Consider the following 26,854-nt stretch of genomic DNA (forward strand, 5'->3'; position numbering starts at 1 on the left):
TCATGTAATGTCCTGTTGAGGGACCTTTGAGGTATAATAAATAAATAAATAAATAAATAAATAAATAAATAAATAATAAAATAAATAAAAATAAATAAAATATAGGAAAATGAAACTTTTACGAAGTCTGAAGAATTACTAATTCAGATCTGCCGTAATCATTTACAAACCGGCATCAATCCCACAGATATAGAACAGGCACATCGCTTAGGAAAACACACCAAAGATCGGAATCGTCCAATAATAGTAAAATTCGCACATTGGAAGACGAAAGACGCCCTTTTGTCAGAAGGCCAAATCCCGAAAGGAACTAAGTATAATGTAGGTGAAGATTTCTCTCGCCTGACTCAGAAAACACGGAAGGCCCTCTTGCGTTTCGCCAAATCTAAATCGCTTGCATACTCACTACGCTATGGAACCTTGTGCATTGGCCCTAAACGATATGTTTTTGATGAATCATCTAACTCTGTAAAAAAATTGTGTAGCAATCATCCCGTTCTTTACAAAAAAAAAAGAATCAACCAGAACTTGCACCCAAAATGATCTTTCGTTTGCCGCAGTCTTTACTAGCGCACGCAGTTATCTTCCAAACCGCGAGCTTGTATCTAACATCCTATTATCCACAGGCAGCAACTTGCTCATTCTAACAGAAATTTGGCTAAACAATGACGTCACTGATACCAAAGTTTTGGCCGAGCTACCCGACTTGCAAGTTTATCGAACTGGCCGCGTAGGTAACAAGGGGCGGCGGTGTTCTTGTAGCAGTTCACCGGCAACATTTGTGTTCATTTATTAACATCGAAACAAAACTCAAAATAATATAGCTATTATATCGCGCATCACCACTTACTGTGCTGCTGGGGGTTTGCTACAGGCCTCCCCATGCCACTCCTGAATTCTGTGGGGAGCTCAATAACAATTTAATACAACTTATGACAACCTACCCTAATGCCTCCATCCTACTTTTCGGGGACTTTAATTTCCCAAACACAGACTGGGGCAACTTACCATATTCTTCAATAGTACGTCCTCCAGAGGCAAGAAATTTTATCGACATTTGTTTGTACTTTAATCGGACACAATCTGTCACACCAGAATCCGCTGCCATTCTGGACCTAATCCTTACTAATATCCCAGTACCCTCTTATCAATTACATACCTTTGAGAAATTAGTGACCGTAGTGTCATACGTGCTACTTTCCCTTTTCCTGTAACACCAAATAAGACACATAAGAAAAATATAAGGCTTTATGAAACCGGTGACTATGACGCAATTAACCGCAAATTTGAGAACTTCTTCCCCACATGTGAAGCTGCATATCGGTATCAGTCAATATGTGATGACTGGTCGATGTTTAAGGATAAGTTAATAGATCTGGCTAATAAATATATTCCTAAAATTCACATTAGTCCCAATAATCAAAAACCACGGTATTAACACGTGTACTTATCTTTATCCGGCGACCACGTTTGGCCGCCTAACAAATTTTATCGCGCAGCGCAGGACGCGCCTGCATGTAAAAGAAGTTTCTGGAATGTTATCGATGGTTCCGTACATTGTCTTTCACCGCAACTTGTGTAATCTGATTGCATGTATGCGCGACGCGAATAGTGTAGAACTTTGTGGAAGACACGCGGGTCCTATCGGTTAATCTGGAACATTCGACGACTGATCTATAAAAGCCGACGCGCTTGACCCGCTGATCAGATTTTCGACGATCGCCGACTGTGCTCGCCGCTATCGTTGTGCTATAAGTGTAGCCTGTCTTGTGGGCATAGGTTCACCCAATAAAAGTTAGTTTTGTCGTTCACAGTATCGCTACTGTGTTCTTCAACGTCACCACCACGTGACATCTGGTGGAGGTGCTTTACATTCATGTACCGGATGCCCCCGACAAGCCGTAATCCAAGCCCGGACCGCAAAGACAACATCAGCGCCGTCCCGGAACATCGAGCAAGCCGCCGGCTACAGCAGCCGCCCCCGGAACACGGAATTCTACCAGAGACGACCGAGAGGATCGTCAGAGTAGTTCGTCCGGAGACGACCAAGAAGACAGCCCCAATGGCAGCCGGAGCAGCCCCAATAGTTCTGCAGCAGCCCAGGGAGCCATCGACGTTCCGCGGTTCCACATTTGAGGACCCGGAAAGCTGGCTGGAGACGTATGAGAGGGTCGCTACGTTTAACGGTTGGGACAGCGACGACAAGTTGCGGCATGTCTATTTCGCACTGGAAGATGCCGCCAGGACCTGGTTCGAGAATCGAGAAGCCACCTTAACGACGTGGGACCTGTTTCGAAGCGGCTTCTTGCAAACGTTTACAAGCGTCGTGCGAAAAGAGCGAGCCCAAGCACTACTAGAAACCACAGTGCAGCTGCCAAACCAGACGATCGCGATCTTCACGGAGGAGATAGCCCGTCTTTTCCGGCACGCCGACCCGGAAATGTAAGCGGAGAAAAAATTCCACTTCATGATGCGGGGCGTCAAGCAAGAACTTTTCGCCGGAGTTATTCGTAACCCGCCGAAGACCGTAGCTGAGTTTTCTCGATGGACGATCGAGAAAACTCTGGAGATGCGCACCCGGCAATATAACTGCCACGGGCTCACGCCGCAGTACGCCATCCAAGGACTGGATTCCGACGACCTGCAGGAGACCATCAGGGCCATTGTACGCGATGAACTGCGCAAGGTCCTGCCTTAGTCACAGCCCCAAGTGGCTTCGATCGCCGACATCGTGAAAGAAGAGGTACACCGATCGCTTGGAGTTCCCTAGCTGTAACCACAATTACCGCAGCCCCAGCCACAAGCGATGACATACGCCACCGTCGCACGCCGTCAAGGTCCGCGTCCGCGACCACGCCAGGGCCCTGCAACGACGCAATTCCGTCGTCCGCCGCCACCGCCGCCGCCGCCAGCACGCCCACCCGTCGCCCAGCGCACCTACACGAGGAAGACGGACATTTGGCGAGCCCCCGACCACCGCCCACTCTGCTATCACTGCGGAGAAGCCGGCCATGTGTATCGCCGATGCCCATACCGGGAGATGGGACTGCGAGGTTTCGCCGTCAACGCTCCGCGCCCGCAGCAAGGTGAACGCCCTCGCGATATCGCCGACTACCTCGCCGCTACTCAGTGGAGCTCTCGACGACCGTCGCGTTCGCCATCACCTGGCCGCTACCTGTCACCGAAGCGCCCACCATACACCGGCCCAGCCCGGCGCCGCTCTGCGAGCCCATATCCGGAAAACTAAAAGCAGCAACCGATGGAGGTGTCGTTGCTGTTCGTTGAACTGACGAAGATCCTCCGCCGCCGATGAAGACGCCGAAGAGACCATCTCGACGACATAATGACGACACTCCGCCGTCCCGACGAAGTCAGCAAGCCAAGACTACGACGAAAGACGACTTGACGCCGCGACGTTCCTGCTTCAGTTCAACACGACGCAGCCGTGATCCGACGCCAAGACCTAACTGCAACGCCAGACAAAGAACCACCGACCTCGACGTACTTCTCGACGGCCACGCAGTCACTGCCTTAGTCGACACAGGGGCCGATTACTCCGTAATGAGTGGACACATTGCCGCCCAGTTGAAGAAGTTTAAGACTGCATGGGAGGGCCCCCAAATTCGGACCGCTGGAGGACACCTCATTACGCCGACAAGAATCTGCACGGCAAGAATAACCGTTCATGACCGGACTTACCGTGCCACCTTCATTATCCTCCAACAGTGTTCACGAGGCATCATTTTCGCATGGACTTCCTGAACCAACACGGCGCAATCATAGACCTGAAGTCAAAATCGATAACGCTGTCGGAAGATCAAGCGATACCGCCGGAGAGCTTTCGTAGTCACCACGCCTTGAGTGTTCTCGAAGATCAAGTGAGCATTCCGCCTCGCTCGAGCATTGTTATTTCGGTCAGCACCGAAACACCCGCTGACGTAGAAGGCGTCATCGAAGGCGACCAACGTCTACTGCTAGACCGTGAAATTTGCGTCGCAAGAGGGATCGCTCGACTATATGGGCAAAAACTGAAGTGTTGCTGACAAACTTCAGCCAGGAGTTCAAGCACATCAGCAAGGGCACGATGATCGCGTACATCGAGGAAATTCTGGAAACCAGTAATGCGTTTGTACTCTCGAATTCCACCGTATCTACCCCGACGACGATGGTTCCCGAACCAGACTACGACATTAATCGAAGTCTCCCCGTGATTAAGCAACAGCAGCTCAGAAGTCTGCTCCGACGATACAAAGGCTGCTTTTCGACGTCATCGAGGATTCGACAAACACCAGTCGCGAAGCATCGCATAATCACCGAGGAGTGCCCTCGACCACTCCGCCAGAGCCCTTACCGAGTTTCGCCGCGAGAACGTGCAGCTATAAGAGAACAAGTCGACGAAATGCTGCGCAATGACATCATCCAGCCGCCGAAAAGCCCGTGGGCATCCCCCTGTTGTCCTGGAAGGAAAAAGGACGGAACCCTACGTTTCCGCGTCGATTATCGAGATAAAAGGTGGACAGCACGGACCATCCCACACTTGGCGGCAGCGGCTGCAGGAAGTGACCACACAAAACTGCGACTCTTCTTTTTGCAGCTTCACCTACTCTGCCGCATCGCTGCCCTTACTGAAACAGTCTGAGCGATAACTGGGACCCATCTGCGCAGAATCATCGCACCAAATCATTGTGCTGCCCCAATCCACCCGTGGCGCTTCAGGCCGACGACCGGCAAGTTAAAAGGAGGACAGCGCAGACCATCCCACACATGGCGGCAGCGGCGGCAGGAAGGAACCACGCAAAACTGCAACTCTTCTTTTTGCATCTTCACCTACTCTGCCGCATCGCTGCCTTCACTGAAACAGCCTGAGCGGTACCTGGGACCCATCTGCGCAGAATCATTGTACCAAATCATTGTGCTGTCCCAATCCACCCGTGGCGCTTCAGGCCGACAACCGGCAAGTTAAAAGGAGGACAGCGCAGACCATCCCACACATGGCGGCAGCGGCGGCAGGAAGGAACCACGCAAAACTGCGACTGTTCTTTTTGCATCTTCACCTACTCTGCCGCATCGCTGCCTTCACTTAAACAGTCTGAGCGGTACCTGCGACGCATCTGCGCAGAATCATCGCACCAAATCAGTGTGCTGCCCCAATGCACCCGTGGCGCTTCAGGCCGACGAGCGGCAAGATAAAAGGTGCACAGCACGGACCATCCCACACTTGGCGGCAGCGGCGGCAGGAAGGAACCACGCAAAACTGCGACTTTTCTTTTCACAGCTTCACCGACTCTGCGGCGTCCCTGCCTTCACTGAAACAGTCTGAGCGGTATCTGGGACCCATCTGCGCAGAATCATCGCACCAAATCATTGTGCTGCCCCAATCCACCCGTCGCGCTTCAAGCCGACGAACGGAAAGATAAAAGGTGAACAGGGCGGACCATAACACACTTCGCAGCAGCGGCAGCAGGAAGGAACCACGCAAAACTGCAACACTTCTTTTTGCAGCTTCACCTACTCTGCCGCATCGCTGCCTTCACTGAAACAGTTTGAGCGGTACCTGGGACCCATCTGCGCAGAATCCTTGCACCAAATCATTGTGCTGCCCCAATCCACCCGTGGCGCTTCAGGCCGACGACCGGCAAGATAATAGGTGAACAGCGCGGACCATCCCACACTTGGCGGCGGCGGTGGCAGGAAGGAACCACGCAAAACTGCGACTGTTCTTTTTGCATCTTCACCTACTCTGCCGCATCGCAGCCTTCACTTAAACAGTCTGAGCGGTACCTGGGACCCATCTGCGCAGAATCACTGCACCAAATCAATGTGCTGCCCCCATCAACCAGTGGGGCTTCAGGCCGACGACCGGAAAGATAAAAGGTGGACGGGGCGGACCTTCCCACACTTGGCGCCAGCGGCAGCAGGAAGGAACCACGCAAAACTGCGACTCTTCTTTTTGCATCTTCACCTTGTCTGCCGCATCGCTGCCTTCACTGAAACAGCCTGAGTGGTACCTGGGACCCATCTGCGCAGAATCATCGCACCAAATCAATTTGCTGCCCAAATCCACCCGTGGCGCTTCAGGCCGACGACCGGTAAGATAAATGGTGGACAGCGCGGAGCATCCCACACTTGGCCGCAGTGGCGGCAGGATGGAACCGCACTAAACTGCGACTCTGCTTTTTTGCAGGTTGGTGTTTCCTCCCGCGCTGGTTTTTAAACGTGTTTGCTGCCGCTGCAGCCACCCTGATATTCCTGCTGTGTGTGCTCTATTTGAGTGCTTTGTTCTTGTAACCAAAGTACATTGCTGCTGTGTGCGTGCTTTAAGTAATTTGTTCTTGTATCCAAAGTGTACAATGACCACAGATGTCTGCTTTTCTGTAAGGATGCGTTCGCGTCAGGTAAAAGTTTTGTATTATGTGATGGCTGTAACCACCCATCCTATTTTGGGACGTGTGCTGCGCTAACAGAGAAATAATACATAAAGTTAGCAAAACAGAAATGGGCTAGCGCGACGTGCAAAACTATGAAGCGCAAAGGAGAGAACCTGAATGAAAAGATGGCTAATGAGGAGACAGCCGACATAAGGTCAATCCTAGTTAGCATGAACGAAATACTTGGTGAATTGATGCCACTAAAAGAGTCTGTACCAAACAGAAAGATCATTGCAGCTGATGTCAGAAAAATATGATGAATTTCTTGAGCGACTCGCCACTCAAGAAAAAGACACAAAAGAAATGCGCAAAAGAATGGAGGCCATTCAATTAAAAATACAAAGAGAAGCAGAAAATGAAAAAGCTGAAGTGAAATTAACGACCTTCATTGGCGAGGCAGAAGGCTAAACCTTGAATTTCACGGAATTCAGGTATCCACTGATGAAGATCTGTTAAGCAAAGTCAATTCTGTTGCCGACGTGATCGGTATGTCCAGGCTTGAAGATGCAGACCTTGATGCTATTCACAGATTACTGTCCTAACTAGAAAAGAATTCCCGGAATTATTGTCAGATACGCAAAGGAAGCAGTGAGGGATCTGTTGCTTGAAAGAAGGCATAAACTGAAGGAGAGCAAATGTAGCGCTTCCATTCTAGAAAACTTGACAAACCATAACCGTCACTTGCTACAACAAACAAAAGACTGGGTGAAGCAAAATGCGCACCAGTACGTCTGGCACAGAAATGGTTAAATTTTGATGCGGAAATCCAATGTTGAATCAGTGATTGTAGTGCGCAGCGCACGTGATCATCCTATATAATTCTCCCTATTACAACTATGTCGTGTGTCTAAAAGTTATTTTTGATATTTGCCATGGCAAATCGCAGTTACCTTCTTCCTAAAGAGGTACGCACAGTTGTAGCAACTTATGACAAAACTTCCCTCAAATGTCTTCACTTAAACACCCGTTCACTGTGTAACAAAGAAACCGAAGTTGACGCTTTTATCTCTAGCTTTTCCTTTTTGTTTGGTGACGTCATGTTGACGGAAACTTGGTGTAAAGACGGACAAAATAACTACACGTTCTCCTCTTATCAGTCGTTTTCGTTAAATCGATCCGCGCGTCGTGGTGGTGGTGTTATGTTGCTGATTAAGCCGGGTGTAAATTGTGAAATGCTTGATTCGTTTTGCGGTGTTTGCAATGACAGTGAAATACTCTCAGCACGTGTGAACAAAGACGCATTTTCTCTTTGCTATCGGCCTCCTGATGGAAATGCCCCAAACTTCTTTCACTGTTATGAGCAATTCTTGGATTTCATTTCTGAAAATGGTTACTATGTGATTTCCGGCGGTGATTTTAATGTTTGCCAAGGTTGACGACTGGGCGTGTTGGTATAGCATATTAGAGGTTGGATTGCGCAACATTTTGATGAGACACACAGAAGAGAAACACATACCACAGAGCGCTACTTGCAACTATCGTTTAGTTCCCTTGTTAATGAAATAAATACAGGAAGATACTCAGGTGGGAGGGGGGGGGGGGGAGGGCGGTAGTGAAAAAAAACAAATACACAAAAAAACAAGAAATCGAACAATAAAAAAATATTTTGACAAACATGGCCATCTACCAATGCCAAGCCGGCTTTGTCATGTGATCGTTTTCGCTGCAATCGACATCACAAAAAAAAAGGAACAGGATACGAAATTTGAGATCGAGTGGCGCGTGAGGAAATCTATTTCCTTTGCACTACGGGAGACTGGCGGCGTGCTCACGCACATACTTCCCCAATGCGCAATCTCAGTTGCTTCGATTATCTCTCGCGTTATTTGGCTGCCATCTTCGCTCACAATCTAACAATTCTTAAAGAATGGCCGACATCCGCAATCTCTACAATGTATCGCCGGACGCCTTGGGATACATTGTAGAGATTCCTATGCTATTCACAGCGTGTTTACACGAGGTATTCAGAGACCTGGATTGGGAAGAATTGGGGATAAGAGATAATGGAGAATACCTTAGTAACTTGCGATTCGCTGATGATATTGCCTTGCTTAGTAACTCAGAGGACCATTTGCAATGCCTGCTCACTCACTTGGAGAGGCAAAGCAGACGAGTGGATGTAAAAATTAATCTGCAGAAAACTAAAGTAATGTTTAACTGTCTCGGAAAAGAACAGCACTTGACAATAGGTAACGAGGCACTGGAAGTGGTAAGGGAATACATCTACTTAGGGCAGGTAGTGACCGCGCATCCGGATCATGAGACTGAAATAACCAGAAGAATAAGAATGGGCTGGGGTGCGTTTGGCAGGCATTCTCGGATCATGAACAGCAGGCTGCCAGTATCCCTCAAGATAAAAGTGTATAATAGGTGTGTCTTACCAGTACTCACCTATAGGGCAGAAACATGGAGGCTTACGAAACGGGTTCTACTTAAATTGAGGACGACGCAACGAGCTATGGAAAGAAGAATGATGGGTGTAACGTTAAGGGATAAGAGAAGAGCAGATTGGGTGAAGGAACAAACGCGAGTTAATGACATCTTAGTTGAAATCCAGGAAAAAGAAATGGGCATGGGCAGGACATGCAATGAGGAGGGAAGATAACCGATAGTCATTAAGGGTTACGGACTGGATTCTAACGGGAGGGAAGCGTAGCAGGGGGCGGCAGAAAGTTATGTGGACGGATGAGTAAGTTTGCAGGGACATGGCCACAATTAGCATTGACCGGGGTAGTTGGGGAAGTATGGGAGAGGCCTTTGCCCTGCAGTGGGCGAACCAGGCTGATGATGATGATGATGATGATGATGATGATGATGATGATGATGATGATGATGAAGCTATAGTTGCAAGTAGCGCTGCGTGGTGTGTGTTTCTCTTATGTGTGTCTCGTCAAAATGTTCCGCAATCCAACCTCTAAGGTTTTAATATTGATATGCTGAAAAGAAGCCATGGAAACGGTCAACGTTACTTGACCTTTTCATAACAAACATTAACAAAACGAAGTTCACGACGGCATTGTATCATCCGATCTTAGTGATCACTTCCCGACAATTCTCATGATACAGAAACAAAACATGGAAGCCAGTAAAATGCGACAGCGCGTTGTTTGTGAACCCATTACGAAGGCTTGTCTCGACAGTTTTAGAAACGAATTACTGCAGTCTGACTTTAAACGGATTCTGGAAATATGGAATGCTGATGACGAATATAACAGCTTTAGAAATGAAATAACGGAGATTTATAAGAAACACTTGCCGCTAAAAACGTTTATCCTGGGTAGAAATATTTGTAAGCCGTGGATTACACCCGAACTGCACAGGAAAATGACCTACAAGAACTCGCTTTACCATAGTTTTGTTAAAACAAAAGATCCGAATCTTCTCAAGAAATATAAAACATATCGAAATAAGCTAAAAACAAAGTGATTAAAACGAGCAGATTTCGTTGCCTTTACTCTGAATTCGAGAGTTGTTATACAGAAGTGATGAACTGTGGAAAAAACTAAATACCTTTATGAGGCCTCGAAAATCGACACCGGGTATCTGGAAATTGTCATTGGATGCAGGGAAGTAAGCGGCAACCTACTTGTCAATTCCTTTAATGATCACTGCCTTCAGTATTCTGATTGTGGAGTACCTAATGAGTTCATGGACTTCATGCCTGCTTGCAACCAATGTTGTGCTTTTCTCAGTGCAGTAACCGGATCCGAGGTGATTTCAGTTTTTTCCTCTCTTAAGTCTCTCTTAGACCAAGCTGTGACGCACAACTTATGCAAATTCGTCCAAATAAATATGTTCTTGACATTCTGGGTCCCTATATAACTTACATTTTTTAACATCTGCTTGTCGAGCGCCTCATTTCCGAAAAGAGTGCAAATTACAAAAGTGACTGTACTGTTCAATAAGGGTGATGCAAATGACATGGGTAATTATCGACCAATTTCTGTACTACCCATATTCTCTAAAGGCTTAGAAAAAGTTATCGATATTCGAATGTCCAGCTTCCTTGATAAACACAATTTAATCTCACCTGCATAGTTTGAATTCAGCAAAAACAAATACACAGAAATGGCGTTAATTGAACAGAAAGAATTCATTTTATCACATTTTGAAAAACAAATGTTAGTACTGGGTATTTATGTCGATTTCTATAAAGCCTTTGATTGTCTTCATCAATGTACAGTACTTAAAAACGTTGAAATATATCGAAACCACGGACATTTCCTGCAACTAATTCAGTTATACCTTAGTCACCGGCAACAGATTGTAAAAATTGAATCTTATCAATCTGACTAAAAATCTATTATTAGAGGTGTTCCCCAAGCGAGCACTCTCGGTCCACTGCTCTTTATTATTTACATCAACGACCTTGCAAATATCTGTACAAAACCGAAATATATTTCATATGTGGCTGACGCCAGTATTTTTATAACAGCTCAAGATTATAATCAACTGGTAAGTGCAGCAAACTCCCTCATTATAAGCCTGAAAAATGGTCAATAGCAAACTAGCTGAAAATAAATGTTAATAAAACAAAAGCTGTTATATTTAGCGCGAAATCGAAGCAGTTCAACGATCCAGTAAATTTAACGTATGGGGCGAACCACTAGAAATAACTGATAACATTAAAATCCTTGGCGTAACCTTTTCCAATAATATGCTTTGGGATAACCACACATACACTTTTTTGACAATGTTAACTCGTGTAGTTGGCGTCTTAGCTCGCCTAAGAACATATCTGCCATTCAAGGTCCAACTTCTCTGTAATTCGCTTTTTTACTCTCATCTAAATTACTGTTCATTGGTTTGGGGCACAACTACTCAAACTAACCTACAAAAACGTTTTGTCCTCCAGAAAAAAAATTGTCAGACTGCTTTATGGCTTAGCATATAACAGCCATACACACAGTTAGTTTATAAAAAAAACATTATGCCAGTAAAAAACCTTTATGACTATAAGCTAACACTAGCCTTACAACGCGAAGTATATGCAAATAGAACGTTTCTCCGTGACGTATCATCACTCAAAGAGAACCTTTCCGTACACATTACGCGTCACAAAGCAAAATGGAATGTTATAAACCCTCGGGGTAACTTCTCCACAGAAAAACTGTCCTTCACCCTGCCCACTCTCCTGAATAATTACAAAAGTACCACTGACATTTAAAACATAATTAATGCTGCAATACGGCAACACTATGTATAAGGTATCTACTCTTTCTCATTGGATGATTTTTGTGCTCATTCCTAGTGTACATTTCGGGCCTATGTATGTTTTCGGTGTTCTTTCCTGTAACCTTTTTACTGCCGCCTTGTAGAGGGGGCTGCGGGCCCCTGATAAGCTGGCGTTTGTTCGTGCAGCTTTTACCTGCAGCCTCCTCCATCTTTCTTGATGGGAAGTAAACATTATTATTCATTATTATTAAGGTCGTTTCAGTCTGTGGCGGTACGGAAGAAAAAGGAAGCTGCGAAGGTCCGTGCACGTGGGCGTGCCACTTGATGTGGATGGCTGGTGCGATGAGATATGCGTGCTGCTGCTGTGATGTAAGGCTCTTGATTAAGGGAAGAAAAGAACTTGTGGCGCAGGGAAAGACTGGAAATGCGACGTCGACATGAAAGCATTGAAAAACCTGATTCTGAGTTCAGAAATGAAACGCTGACGTCATATGTGTATGAGGTGTGATTGAATCGAACAGCACGATTTGGAACTGATTCTAATGCGTCTGTGAGATATGCTTGATATAGGTTCCAGATGGCTGACGCGTATTCCAGTTTCGGCCTGACAAGTGACTTATATGCTAGTAATTTTACATTTGATGGGACGTGCCGTAGGTTCCGTTTTAGAAAACCTAAGGTTTTGTTAGCTGCGGAGATAATGTTAGTGACATGTGGGCGCCAAGACAAATCGTGAGATAGGGTTACACCTATATATTTATAGGATTGTACTGACTCTAATGGTGTGCTATTAATTGTATATGGAAAGAAGGAATGGTGCGACGGCGGGAGAAGAACACGAATTTACATGTGTTGGCGTTAAGGGTCCTCAGCGAATTTCTGCACCATTATAAAATACTATTAATATCATTTTGGAGAGAAGTACCGTCAGAGGAGTTATTGATAGAGCGGTAGATGACGCAGTCCTCTGCAAACATGGGTATGCCTCAAACAACAACAAGAAACATGCCTCAGGAGACATACAGAGGTAAATCATTAATATATATTAAAAATAACAGGGGATCCTTGGGGCACGCCAGAGGTTACTGGGAGGGGACGTGACAGGTTACCGTCGATTACGAGTCATAACGTCCGACTACGATTCATTCCGTGATGCCTTGACTGAATTCATGACTAAAGAAATGTGAAGTTTTACGTTTGTCACACAATGCTTTCTATGCTTGCACTATCTTTTACAGGTTATCGTCGCATTATTAACGTTATGTCGCTATGTTTACAGTTCCGTCGGAATGTCGCGTCCGTAACTTCTCTGTCATTTTTTTTTCATTATTACTGCTTAACACTTAGATATTGTTAATTACACGACTTCACTGAAAACAATCTGTGTGATTTATTCCTTGTTATAATATTATGTTTTCTTCTTTTCCTTAATGTGAATCGTTAACTAAATAATTCTTTTTTCATCTCGGTTGCGCTTGCGGTTGTAGGTTGTAAACAGATACGGTTTATAGATGTCTTGTATTCTATGTATTTTATATGTACTGGCCCCCTTACTCAATGCCTCACTTTGAGGCTTGTAAGCTATCTTAAATAAATAAATAAATAAATAAATAAAAGCATTTGTGTGCTATTAGACAAAAAATTCTTTATCCATATTAGAACCTTAGGGTCCAAGTTCAACAGTTCAAGTTTTAGTAGCAAATGTCGGTGGAATACTTTATAAAATGCCTTTGCAAAATCCAAAAAGATTGCGTCAGTTTGCATGTTGGTGTCAATGTTAGTGTGCAAGTCATGAACAAAAAGAGCTAATTGAGTTTCGCAAGAGAAACCTTTGCGAAAACGATGTTGTGAAAGGTGAAAAAAATGATTACTATCCTAGAAGGCAGTGATTTGAGAGTAGATGACATGTTCCAAGATTTTGCACGGCACACTTGTTAGTGAGACGGGTCGATAATTTAATGAAGAATTCTTGTTACCTGTTTTGTAGATTGGAGTTACCTTTCCTACTTTGCAATCACCCGGCAGGTTTCCTGAAGAGCGTGACTGTGAGAACAGTAAAGACAAGTATGATGCAGCCATGTGGCTTGTGTTTCTTAGAAGTTTAGAGTTAATTTCATCAATGCCAAATGAAGATGATAGCTTAGTCTCCTGGATTATGGATGAAATTCCGTTAGCACAAATTGCGATGCATGGCGTCTGACCTTCAATATTGTACAGAGGTAAAGAAATATTTGTTCCAATTTCTTTCGTGAATACTGTTGCTATTGCGGAATTAAAAGTGCCAGCGCATTCAGCATCTGTAATCGTCTCGTGTGAGTTATTGGTGAGCGTAATAGTGCGAACAGGTTGAGGGTTTATTACTTCCCAACATTGACTTTGGTTAGTGCACAGCAAATTTGGTAGTTTGGTGCCATAAAAGGAACGCTTTGCGCTGCGGATAGCAATCAGAGATTCGTTTTCAGCTTTGTAGATTTCGCATCGATGCGAGTTCCCGTTATTTTTAGCCGCTCGGTAAAGACGTTTCTTTTTACTTTCTAGTTTTTTAAGGCGTTAGTATACTGTCACATGGTGGTGACGTTGAAGAACACAGTAGCGACACTGTGAATGACAAAACTAACTTTTATTGGGCGAACCTGTGCCCACAAGACAGGCTACACTTATAGAACAACGATAGCGGCGAACACGGTCGGCGATCGTCGAAAATCTGATAAGCGGGTCAAGCGCGTCCGCTTTTATAGATCAGTCGTGGAATGTTCCAGATTAACCGATGAGACCCGCGTGTCTTCAACAAAGTTCTACACTATTCGCGTCGCGCATACATGCAATGAGATTACACAAGTTGCGGTGAAAGACAGTGTACGGAACCATCGATAACATTCCAGAAACTTCTTTTACATGCAGGCGCGTCCTGCGCTGCGCGATAACATGTTAGGCGACCAAACGTGGTCGCCCGATAAAGATAAGTACACGTGTCATTACCCCCTCTTAAAAAGCATCGACCCGATTCTGCAAACAAACGAAAGTAAGAAAAAAAGAAGCACTCGTAGCAAAGAAAACAACAAAAATTGGAGGACGCTTAAGCTTCGCCTTCAAGAGTGGAACGCGGCACCGTTCCCGTCGACCCGCGAAGGGGTGTAGGACAATGCGCTACGGCGCCGCGATCACTTACGAGGCGCCCCGCATCGGACTTTGCGCCCACCTATCACGCGGTGAGCGTCGAGCAACGCAGCGTTCGGCGCGGCAACGAAACGTGCGCCTCAGCAAACGGAACCAACCAAAGAACTCGGTGTCGTGGAGGGGGAAACGATCTACGCCAGCCAAACGTGGAGATCGGCACGGGCAGAGAGATAGCTAGATAGTAATCTAAAGAAAGGAACGGCGCTTGATTCTGCAACCCGTGTGGGAGGACGGCGAAGCGTCGTCAGGGGAGAGGGAGTGGGGCCCGCGACGCGCCTGGCACGGGTCTCCGCACAGCCCCAATGCGCGCGTGGCGCGACACCTGTTGGGGCAGCGCCGTACATAGAGAGGAGGGGTCTTCTGTGTTTGCCGCAAGATGGCTCTGCGTGTGCGGTAAGCGCAGAAGAAATGTAGCGGAAGCGTACTTCCCTAGTCGTGTAACTGCGACTTCTGTAAGTTACATGCTCATAATTACCGATATACACCGCAGCATAACTTTCTACGGCACGTTTCTAAGGCAACACCGCATTCACTAGAAGCGCTTTTCTACCGCTCTCAAGCATCGAACTCGTGGCTGAGTGGTAGCGTCTCCGTCTCACACTCCGGAGACCCTGGTTCGATTCCCACCCAGCCCATCTTGGAAGTTGCTTTTCATTTATGAAATGCCTGCCGTGATTTATGGCTCACGGCCAACGCCGCGGACACCGACGACAGCGGCTTTTCTGCGACACAAGCTCCTTAACGTTAAAATAAGGAAGTTCGTCAGCGTCCATAAAAGGGTTTAAGGCGGACCACGTGGACCACATCGGATCGTGCGCGGCGCCGCTATGAATGCGAAATACCGATTGGCACGACCTCATAGTCCAGTGCGCCAATATGTCGGATGACCTTGTAGGGTTCGAAATAGCGTCGCAGAAGTTTCTCACTCAGTCCTCGTCGGCGTATCGGAGTCCATACCGCAGGTTGTAGTGCGGCTGTCAGTACGCCGCTGGTTCTTGATCCGTAGGCGGGCGAGCTGGCGAGCTTCTTCGGCGTGCTGGAGATAGGTAGCGACGTCAAGATTCTCCTCGTCAGTTACGTGCGGCAGCATGGCGTCGTCGTCGGGTACCTGCCGTAAACCAGCTTGAACGGCGTGATCTTTGTTGTTTCTTGCACCACCGTGTTGTAAGCGAATGATACGTACGGCAGGAAGGCATCCCAGGTCTTGCGTTCGACGTCGACGTACAACGCTAGCATGTCGGCGAGGGTCTTATTCAGCCGCTCCTTAAGACTATTTGTCTGCGCGTGGTAGGCCGTTGTCCTTCTGTGCCTTGTCTGACTGTATTTCAGAATGGCTTGGGTGAGCTCCGCTGTAAAGGCCGTTCCTCTGTCGGTGATGAGGACCTCTGGGGCGCCATGTCCCCGCAGGATGTTTTCGGGGCAGCACACTGATTTGGTGCGATGATTCTGCGCAGATGCGTCCCAGGTACCGCTCAGACTGTTTAAGTGAAGGCAGCGATGCGGCAGAGTAGGTGAAGATGCAAAAAGAACAGTCGCAGTTTTGCGTGGTTCCTTCCTGCCGCCGCTGCCGCCATGTGTGGGATGGTCTGCGCTGTCCGCCTTTTAACTTGCCGGTTGTCGGCCTGAAGCGCCACGGGTGGATTGGGACAGCACAATGATTTGGTACGATGATTCTGCGCAGATGGGTCCCAGGTACCGCTCAGGCTGTTTCAGTGAAGGCAGCGATGCGGCATAGTAGGTGAAGATGCAAAAAGAAGAGTTGCAGTTTTGCGTGGTTCCTTCCTGCTGCCGCTGCCGCCAAATGTGGGATGGTCCGCGCTGTCCACCTTTTATCTTACCGGTCGTCGGCCTTAAGTGCCATGGGTGGATTGGGGCAGTACATTGATTTATGCGATGATTGTGCGCAGGTGGGTCCCAGGTACCGCTCAGACTGTTTCAGGGAAGGCAGCGATGCGGCAGAGTAGGTGAAGCTGCAAAAAGAAGAGTCGCAGTTTTGCGTGGTTCCTTGCTGCACGCGCTGCCGCCTAGTGTGTGATGATCCGCACTGTCCACCTTTTATCTTGCCGGTAGTCGGCCTGAAGCGCCACGGGTGGATTGGGGCAGCACAATGATTTGGTGCGATGATTCTGCGCAGATGGGTCCCAGGTATCGCTCAGACTGTTTCAGTAAGGGCAGCGATGCGGCAGAGTAGGTGAAGCTGCAAAAAGAAGAGTCGCAGTTTTGTGTGGTCCCTTCCTGCAGCCGCTGCCGCCAAGTGTGGGATGGTCCGTGCTGTCCACCTTTTTATCTCGCCGGTCGTCGGCCTGAAGTGCCACGGGTGGATTGGAGCAGCACAATGATTTGGTGCGAGGAGTCTGCGCAGATGGGTCCCAGGTACCGCTCAGACTGTTTCAGTGAAGGCAGCGATGCGTCTGTGTAGGTGAAGATGCAAAAAGAAGAGTCGCAGTTTTGCGTGGTTCCTTCCTGCTTCCACTGCCGCCAAGTGTGGAATGGTCCGTGCTGCCCACGTTTTACCTTGCCGGTCGTCGGCCTTAAGCGCCACGGGTGGATTTGGGCAGCAAATTGATTTGGTGCGATGATTCTGCGCAGATGGGTCCCAGGTACCGCTCAGGCTGTTTCAGTGAAGGGTGCGAAGCGGCAGAGTAGGTGAAGCTGCAAAAAGAAGAGATGCAGTTTTGCACGGTTCCTTACTGCCGCCGCTGCTGCCAAGTGTGGGATGGTCCGCGCTGTCCACCTTTTATCATGCTGGTCGTCGGCCTGAAGTGCCACGGATGGATTGGGGCAGCACAATGATTTGGTGCGATGATTCTGCGCAGATGGGTCCCAGATACCGCTAAGACTGTTTCAGTGAAGGCAGCGACGCGGCAGAGTAGGTGAAGCTGCAAAAAGAAGAGTCATGTTTTGCGTGATTCCTTCCTGCCGCCGCTGCCGCCATGTGTGGGATGGTCCTCGCTGTCCACCTTTTAACTTGCCGGCCGTCGGCCTGAAGCCCCACTGGTGGTTGGGGGCAGCACATTGATTTGGTGCAGTGATTCTGCGCAGATGGGTCCCAGGTACCGCTCAGACTGTTTAAGTGAAGGCTGCGATGCGGCAGAGTAGGTGAAGATGCAAAAAGAACAGTCGCAGTTTTGCGTGGTTCCTTCCTGCCACCGCCGCCGCCAAGTGTGGGATGGTCCGCGCTGTTCACGTATTATCTTGCCGGTCGTCGGCCTGAAGCGCCACGGGTGGATTGGGGCAGCACAATGATTTGGTGCAAGGATTCTGCGCAGATGGGTCCCAGGTACCGCTCAAACTGTTTCAGTGAAGGCAGTGATGCGGCAGAGTAGGTGAAGCTGCAAAAAGAAGTGTTGCAGTTTTGCGTGGTTCCTTCCTGCTGCCGCTGCTGCGAAGTGTGGGATGGTCCGCCCTGTCCACATTTTATCTTTCCGTTCGTCGGCTTGAAGCGCGACGGGTGGATTGGGGCAGCACAATGATTTGGTGCGATGATTCAGCGCAGATGGGTCCCAGATACCGCTCAGACTGTTTCAGTGAAGGCAGCAACGCGGCAGAGTAGGTGAAGATGCAAAAAGAACATTCGCAGTTTTGCGTGGTTCCTTCCTGCCGCCGCTGCCGCCATGTGTGGGATGGTCTGCGCTGTCCGCCTTTTAACTTGCCGGTCGTCGGCCTGAAGCGCCACGGGTGGATTGGGACAGCACAATGATTTGGTACGATGATTCTGCGCAGATGGGTCCCAGGTACCGCTCAGGCTGTTTCAGTGAAGGCAGCGATGCGGCAGAGTAGGTGAAGATGCAAAAAGAAGAGTTGCAGTTTTGCGTGGTTCCTTCCTGCTGCCGCTGCCGCCAAATGTGGGATGGTCCGCGCTGTCCACCTTTTATCTTACCGGTCGTCGGCCTTAAGCGCCATGGGTGGATTGGGGCAGCACATTGATTTATGCGATGATTTTGCGCAGATGGGTCCCAGGTACCGCTCAGACTGTTTCAGTGAAGGCAGTGATGCGGCAGAGTAGGTGAAGCTGCGAAAAGAAGAGTCGCAGTTTTTCGTGGTTCCTTGCTGCACGCGCTGCCGCCTAGTGTGTGATGGTCCGCACTGTCCACCTTTTATCTTGCCGGTCGTCGGCCTGAAGCGCCACGGGTGGATTGGGGCAGCACAATGATTTGGTGCGATGATTCTGCGCAGATGTGTCCCAGGTATCGCTCAGACTGTTTCAGTAAGGGCAGCGATGCGGCAGAGTAGGTGAAGCTGCAAAAAGAAGAGTCGCAGTTTTGTGTGGTCCCTTCCTGCAGCCGCTGCCGCCAAGTGTAGGATGGTCCGTGCTGTCCGCCTTTTATCTCGCCGGTCGTCGGCCTGAAGCGCCACGGGTGGATTGGAGCAGCACAATGATTTGGTGCGAGGAGTCTGCGCAGATGGGTCCCAGGTACCGCTGAGGCTGTTTCAGTGAAGGCCGCGAAGCGGCAGAGTAGGTGAAGCTGCAAAAAGAAGAGTCGCAGTTTTGCACGGTTCCTTACTGCCGCCGCTGCGGCCAAGTGTGGGATGGTCCGCGCTGTCCACCTTTTATCATGCTTGTCGTCGGCCTGAAGCCCCACTGGTGGATGGGGGCAGCACATTGATTTGGTGCAGTGATTCTGCGCAGATGGGTCCCAGGTACCGCTCAGACTGTTTAAGTGAAGGCTGCGATGCGGCAGAGTAGGTGAAGATGCAAAAAGAACAGTCGCAGTTTTGCGTGGTTCCTTCCTGCCACCGCCACCGCCAAGTGTGGGATGGTCCGCGCTGTTCACCTATTATCTTGCCGGTCGTCAGCCTGAAGCGCCACGGGTGGATTGGGGCAGCACAATGATTTGGTGCAAGGATTCTGCGCAGATGGGTCCCAGGTACCGCTCAAACTGTTTCAGTGAAGGCAGCGATGCGGCAGAGTAGGTGAAGCTGCAAAAAGAAGTGTTGCAGTTTTGCATGGTTCCTTCCTGCTGCCGCTGCTGCGAAGTGTGGGATGGTCCGCCCTGTCCACCTTTTATCTTTCCGTTCGTCGGCTTGAAGCGCGACGGGTGGATTGGGGCAGCACAATGATTTGGTGCGATGATTCTGCGCAGATGGGTCCCAGATACCGCTCAGGCTGTTTCAGTGAAGGCAGCAACGCGGCAGAGTAGGTGAAGATGCAAAAAGAACATTCGCAGTTTTGCGTGGTTCCTTCCTGCCGCCGCTGCCGCCATGTGTGGGATGGTCTGCGCTGTCCGCCTTTTAACTTGCCGGTCGTCGGCCTGAAGCGCCACGGGTGGATTGGGACAGCACAATGATTTGGTACGATGATTCTGCGCAGATGGGTCCCAGGTACCGGTCAGGCTGTTTCAGTGAAGGCAGCGATGCGGCAGAGTAGGTGAAGCTGCAAAAAGAAGAGTCGCAGTTTTGTGTGGTCCCTTCCTGCAGCCGCGGCCGCCAAGTGTAGGATGGTCCGTGCTGTCCACCTTTTATCTCGCCGGTCGTCGGCCTGAAGCGCCACGGGTGGATTGGAGCAGCACAATGATTTGGTGCGAGGAGTCTGCGCAGATGGGTCCCAGGTACCGCTGAGGCTGTTTCAGTGAAGGCCGCGAAGCGGCAGAGTAGGTGAAGCTGCAAAAAGAAGAGTCATGTTTTGCGTGATTCCTTCCTGCCGCCGCTGCCGCCATGTGTGGGATGATCCTCGCTGTCCACCTTTTAACTTGCCGGCCGTCGGCCTGAAGCCCCACTGGTGGTTGGGGGCAGCACATTGATTTGTTGCAGTGATTCTGCGCAGATGGGTCCCAGGTACCGCTCAGACTGTTTCAGTGAAGGCAGCGATGCGTCTGTGTAGGTGAAGATGCAAAAAGAAGAGTCGCAGTTTTGCGTGGTTCCTTCCTGCTTCCACTGCCGCCAAGTGTGGAATGGTCCATGCTGCCCACGTTTTACCTTGCCGGTCGTCGGCCTTAAGCGCCACGGGTGGATTTGGGCAGCAAATTGATTTGGTGCGATGATTCTGCGCAGATGGGTCCCAGGTACCGCTCAGGCTGTTTCAGTGAAGGGTGCGAAGCGGCAGAGTAGGTGAAGCTGCAAAAAGAAGAGATGCAGTTTTGCACGGTTCCTTACTGCCGCCGCTGCTGCCAAGTGTGGGATGGTCCGCGCTGTCCACCTTTTATCATGCTGGTCGTCGGCCTGAAGTGCCACGGTTGGATTGGGGCAGCACAATGATTTGGTGCGATGATTCTGCGCAGATGGGTCCCAGATACCGCTAAGACTGTTTCAGTGAAGGCAGCGACGCGGCAGAGTAGGTGAAGCTGCAAAAAGAAGAGTCATGTTTTGCGTGATTCCTTCCTGCCGCCGCTGCCGCCATGTGTGGGATGGTCCTCGCTGTCCACCTTTTAACTTGCCGGCCGTCGGCCTGAAGCCCCACTGGTGGTTGGGGGCAGCACATTGATTTGGTGCAGTGATTCTGCGCAGATGGGTCCCAGGTACCGCTCAGACTGTTTAAGTGAAGGCTGCGATGCGGCAGAGTAGGTGAAGATGCAAAAAGAACAGTCGCAGTTTTGCGTGGTTCCTTCCTGCCACCGCCGCCGCCAAGTGTGGGATGGTCCGCGCTGTTCACCTATTATCTTGCCGGTCGTCGGCCTGAAGCGCCACGGGTGGATTGGGGCAGCACAATGATTTGGTGCAAGGATTCTGCGCAGATGGGTCCCAGGTACCGCTCAAACTGTTTCAGTGAAGGCAGTGATGCGGCAGAGTAGGTGAAGCTGCAAAAAGAAGTGTTGCAGTTTTGCGTGGTTCCTTCCTGCTGCCGCTGCTGCGAAGTGTGGGATGGTCCGCCCTGTCCACCTTTTATCTTTCCGTTCGTCGGCTTGAAGCGCGACGGGTGGATTGGGGCAGCACAATGATTTGGTGCGATGATTCTGCGCAGATGGGTCCCAGATACCGCTCAGACTGTTTCAGTGAAGGCAGCAACGCGGCAGAGTAGGTGAAGATGCAAAAAGAACATTCGCAGTTTTGCGTGGTTCCTTCCTGCCGCCGCTGCCGCCATGTGTGGGATGGTCTGCGCTGTCCGCCTTTTAACTTGCCGGTCGTCGGCCTGAAGCGCCACGGGTGGATTGGGACAGCACAATGATTTGGTACGATGATTCTGCGCAGATGGGTCCCAGGTACCGCTCAGGCTGTTTCAGTGAAGGCAGCGATGCGGCAGAGTAGGTGAAGATGCAAAAAGAAGAGTTGCAGTTTTGCGTGGTTCCTTCCTGCTGCCGCTGCCGCCAAATGTGGGATGGTCCGCGCTGTCCACCTTTTATCTTACCGGTCGTCGGCCTTAAGCGCCATGGGTGGATTGGGGCAGCACATTGATTTATGCGATGATTGTGCGCAGATGGGTCCCAGGTACCGCTCAGGCTGTTTCAGTGAAGGCAGCGATGCGGCAGAGTAGGTGAAGATGCAAAAAGAAGAGTTGCAGTTTTGCGTGGTTCCTTCCTGCTGCCGCTGCCGCCAAATGTGGGATGGTCCGCGCTGTCCACCTTTTATCTTGCCGGTCGTCGGCCTGAAGCGCCACGGGTGGATTGGGGCAGCACAATGATTTGGTGCGATGATTCTGCGCAGATGTGTCCCAGGTATCGCTCAGACTGTTTCAGTAAGGGCAGCGATGCGGCAGAGTAGGTGAAGCTGCAAAAAGAAGAGTCGCAGTTTTGTGTGGTCCCTTCCTGCAGCCGCTGCCGCCAAGTGTAGGATGGTCCGTGCTGTCCACCTTTTATCTCGCCGGTCGTCGGCCTGAAGCGCCACGGGTGGATTGGAGCAGCACAATGATTTGGTGCGAGGAGTCTGCGCAGATGGGTCCCAGGTACCGCTGAGGCTGTTTCAGTGAAGGCCGCGAAGCGGCAGAGTAGGTGAAGCTGCAAAAAGAAGAGTCGCAGTTTTGCACGGTTCCTTACTGCCGCCGCTGCGGCCAAGTGTGGGATGGTCCGCGCTGTCCACCTTTTATCATGCTGGTCGTCGGCCTGAAGCCCCACTGGTGGATGGGGGCAGCACATTGATTTGGTGCAGTGATTCTGCGCAGATGGGTCCCAGGTACCGCTTAGACTGTTTAAGTGAAGGCTGCGATGCGGCAGAGTAGGTGAAGATGCAAAAAGAACAGTCGCAGTTTTGCGTGGTTCCTTCCTGCCACCGCCACCGCCAAGTGTGGGATGGTCCGCGCTGTTCACCTATTATCTTGCCGGTCGTCAGCCTGAAGCGCCACGGGTGGATTGGGGCAGCACAATGATTTGGTGCAAGGATTCTGCGCAGATGGGTCCCAGGTACCGCTCAAACTGTTTCAGTGAAGGCAGCGATGCGGCAGAGTAGGTGAAGCTGCAAAAAGAAGTGTTGCAGTTTTGCGTGGTTCCTTCCTGCTGCCGCTGCTGCGAAGTGTGGGATGGTCCGCCCTGTCCACCTTTTATCTTTCCGTTCGTCGGCTTGAAGCGCGACGGGTGGATTGGGGCAGCACAATGATTTGGTGCGATGATTCTGCGCAGATGGGTCCCAGATACCGCTCAGACTGTTTCAGTGAAGGCAGCAACGCGGCAGAGTAGGTGAAGATGCAAAAAGAACATTCGCAGTTTTGCGTGGTTCCTTCCTGCCGCCGCTGCCGCCATGTGTGGGATGGTCTGCGCTGTCCGCCTTTTAACTTGCCGGTCGTCGGCCTGAAGCGCCACGGGTGGATTGGGACAGCACAATGATTTGGTACGATGATTCTGCGCAGATGGGTCCCAGGTACCGCTCAGGCTGTTTCAGTGAAGGCAGCGATGCGGCAGAGTAGGTGAAGATGCAAAAAGAAGAGTTGCAGTTTTGCGTGGTTCCTTCCTGCTGCCGCTGCCGCCAAATGTGGGATGGTCCGCGCTGTCCACCTTTTATCTTACCGGTCGTCGGCCTTAAGCGCCATGGGTGGATTGGGGCAGCACATTGATTTATGCGATGATTGTGCGCAGATGGGTCCCAGGTACCGCTCAGGCTGTTTCAGTGAAGGCAGCGATGCGGCAGAGTAGGTGAAGATGCAAAAAGAAGAGTTGCAGTTTTGCGTGGTTCCTTCCTGCTGCCGCTGCCGCCAAATGTGGGATGGTCCGCGCTGTCCACCTTTTATCTTGCCGGTCGTCGGCCTGAAGCGCCACGGGTGGATTGGGGCAGCACAATGATTTGGTGCGATGATTCTGCGCAGATGTGTCCCAGGTATCGCTCAGACTGTTTCAGTAAGGGCAGCGATGCGGCAGAGTAGGTGAAGCTGCAAAAAGAAGAGTCGCAGTTTTGTGTGGTCCCTTCCTGCAGCCGCTGCCGCCAAGTGTAGGATGGTCCGTGCTGTCCACCTTTTATCTCGCCGGTCGCCGGCCTGAAGCGCCACGGGTGGATTGGAGCAGCACAATGATTTGGTGCGAGGAGTCTGCGCAGATGGGTCCCAGGTACCGCTGAGGCTGTTTCAGTGAAGGCCGCGAAGCGGCAGAGTAGGTGAAGCTGCAAAAAGAAGAGTCGCAGTTTTGCACGGTTCCTTACTGCCGCCGCTGCGGCCAAGTGTGGGATGGTCCGCGCTGTCCACCTTTTATCATGCTGGTCGTCGGCCTGAAGCCCCACTGGTGGATGGGGGCAGCACATTGATTTGGTGCAGTGATTCTGCGCAGATGGGTCCCAGGTACCGCTTAGACTGTTTAAGTGAAGGCTGCGATGCGGCAGAGTAGGTGAAGATGCAAAAAGAACAGTCGCAGTTTTGCGTGGTTCCTTCCTGCCACCGCCACCGCCAAGTGTGGGATGGTCCGCGCTGTTCACCTATTATCTTGCCGGTCGTCAGCCTGAAGCGCCACGGGTGGATTGGGGCAGCACAATGATTTGGTGCAAGGATTCTGCGCAGATGGGTCCCAGGTACCGCTCAAACTGTTTCAGTGAAGGCAGCGATGCGGCAGAGTAGGTGAAGCTGCAAAAAGAAGTGTTGCAGTTTTGCGTGGTTCCTTCCTGCTGCCGCTGCTGCGAAGTGTGGGATGGTCCGCCCTGTCCACCTTTTATCTTTCCGTTCGTCGGCTTGAAGCGCGACGGGTGGATTGGGGCAGCACAATGATTTGGTGCGATGATTCTGCGCAGATGGGTCCCAGATACCGCTCAGACTGTTTCAGTGAAGGCAGCAACGCGGCAGAGTAGGTGAAGATGCAAAAAGAACATTCGCAGTTTTGCGTGGTTCCTTCCTGCCGCCGCTGCCGCCATGTGTGGGATGGTCTGCGCTGTCCGCCTTTTAACTTGCCGGTCGTCGGCCTGAAGCGCCACGGGTGGATTGGGACAGCACAATGATTTGGTACGATGATTCTGCGCAGATGGGTCCCAGGTACCGGTCAGGCTGTTTCAGTGAAGGCAGCGATGCGGCAGAGTAGGTGAAGCTGCAAAAAGAAGAGTCGCAGTTTTGTGTGGTCCCTTCCTGCAGCCGCTGCCGCCAAGTGTAGGATGGTCCGTGCTGTCCACCTTTTATCTCGCCGGTCGTCGGCCTGAAGCGCCACGGGTGGATTGGAGCAGCACAATGATTTGGTGCGAGGAGTCTGCGCAGATGGGTCCCAGGTACCGCTGAGGCTGTTTCAGTGAAGGCCGCGAAGCGGCAGAGTAGGTGAAGCTGCAAAAAGAAGAGTCATGTTTTGCGTGATTCCTTCCTGCCGCCGCTGCCGCCATGTGTGGGATGGTCCTCGCTGTCCACCTTTTAACTTGCCGGCCGTCGGCCTGAAGCCCCACTGGTGGTTGGGGGCAGCACATTGATTTGGTGCAGTGATTCTGCGCAGATGGGTCCCAGGTACCGCTCAGACTGTTTAAGTGAAGGCTGCGATGCGGCAGAGTAGGTGAAGATGCAAAAAGAACAGTCGCAGTTTTGCGTGGTTCCTTCCTGCCACCGCCGCCGCCAAGTGTGGGATGGTCCGCGCTGTTCACCTATTATCTTGTCGGTCGTCGGCCTGAAGCGCCACGGGTGGATTGGGGCAGCACAATGATTTGGTGCAAGGATTCTGCGCAGATGGGTCCCAGGTACCGCTCAAACTGTTTCAGTGAAGGCAGCGATGCGGCAGAGTAGGTGAAGCTGCAAAAAGAAGTGTTGCAGTTTTGCGTGGTTCCTTCCTGCTGCCGCTGCTGCGAAGTGTGGGATGGTCCGCCCTGTCCACCTTTTATCTTTCCGTTCGTCGGCTTGAAGCGCGACGGGTGGATTGGGGCAGCACAATGATTTGGTGCGATGATTCTGCGCAGATGGGTCCCAGATACCGCTCAGACTGTTTCAGTGAAGGCAGCAACGCGGCAGAGTAGGTGAAGTTGCAAAAAGAACATTCGCAGTTTTGCGTGGTTCCTTCCTGCCGCCGCTGCCGCCATGTGTGGGATGGTCTGCGCTGTCCGCCTTTTAACTTGCCGGTCGTCGGCCTCAAGCGCCACGGGTGGATTGGGACAGCACAATGATTTGGTACGATGATTCTGCGCAGATGGGTCCCAGGTACCGCTCAGGCTGTTTCAGTGAAGGCAGCGATGCGGCAGAGTAGGTGAAGATGCAAAAAGAAGAGTTGCAGTTTTGCGTGGTTCCTTCCTGCTGCAGCTGCCGCCAAATGTGGGATGGTCCGCGCTGTCCACCTTTTACCTTACCGGTCGTCGGCCTTAAGCGCCATGGGTGGATTGGGGCAGCACATTGATTTATGCGATGATTGTGCGCAGATGGGTCCCAGGTACCGCTCAGACTGTTTCAGTGAAGGCAGTGATGCGGCAGAGTAGGTGAAGCTGCGAAAAGAAGAGTCGCAGTTTTTCGTGGTTCCTTGCTGCACGCGCTGCCGCCTAGTGTGTGATGGTCCGCACTGTCCACCTTTTATCTTGCCGGTCGTCGGCCTGAAGCGCCACGGGTGGATTGGGGCAGCACAATGATTTGGTGCGATGATTCTGCGCAGATGTGTCCCAGGTATCGCTCAGACTGTTTCAGTAAGGGCAGCGATGCGGCAGAGTAGGTAAAGCTGCAAAAAGAAGAGTCGCAGTTTTGTGTGGTCCCTTCCTGCAGCCGCTGCCGCCAAGTGTAGGATGGTCCGTGCTGTCCACCTTTTATCTCGCCGGTCGTCGGCCTGAAGCGCCACGGGTGG

General features: G+C 50.5%; 1 protein-coding gene across 3 annotated transcripts in view; it reads left to right on the forward strand.

Annotated features, from left to right (window-relative positions):
* Window positions 1-26,854, forward strand: part of LOC142587280 (sarcospan-like) — a 578,002-nt gene that overhangs the window by 267,008 nt on the left and 284,140 nt on the right. The gene's annotated exons all lie outside the window — the stretch shown is intronic.

The sequence above is a fragment of the Dermacentor variabilis genome, chromosome 7 (assembly GCF_050947875.1).
Source record: "Dermacentor variabilis isolate Ectoservices chromosome 7, ASM5094787v1, whole genome shotgun sequence".
Taxonomy (NCBI): Eukaryota; Metazoa; Arthropoda; class Arachnida; order Ixodida; family Ixodidae; genus Dermacentor; species Dermacentor variabilis.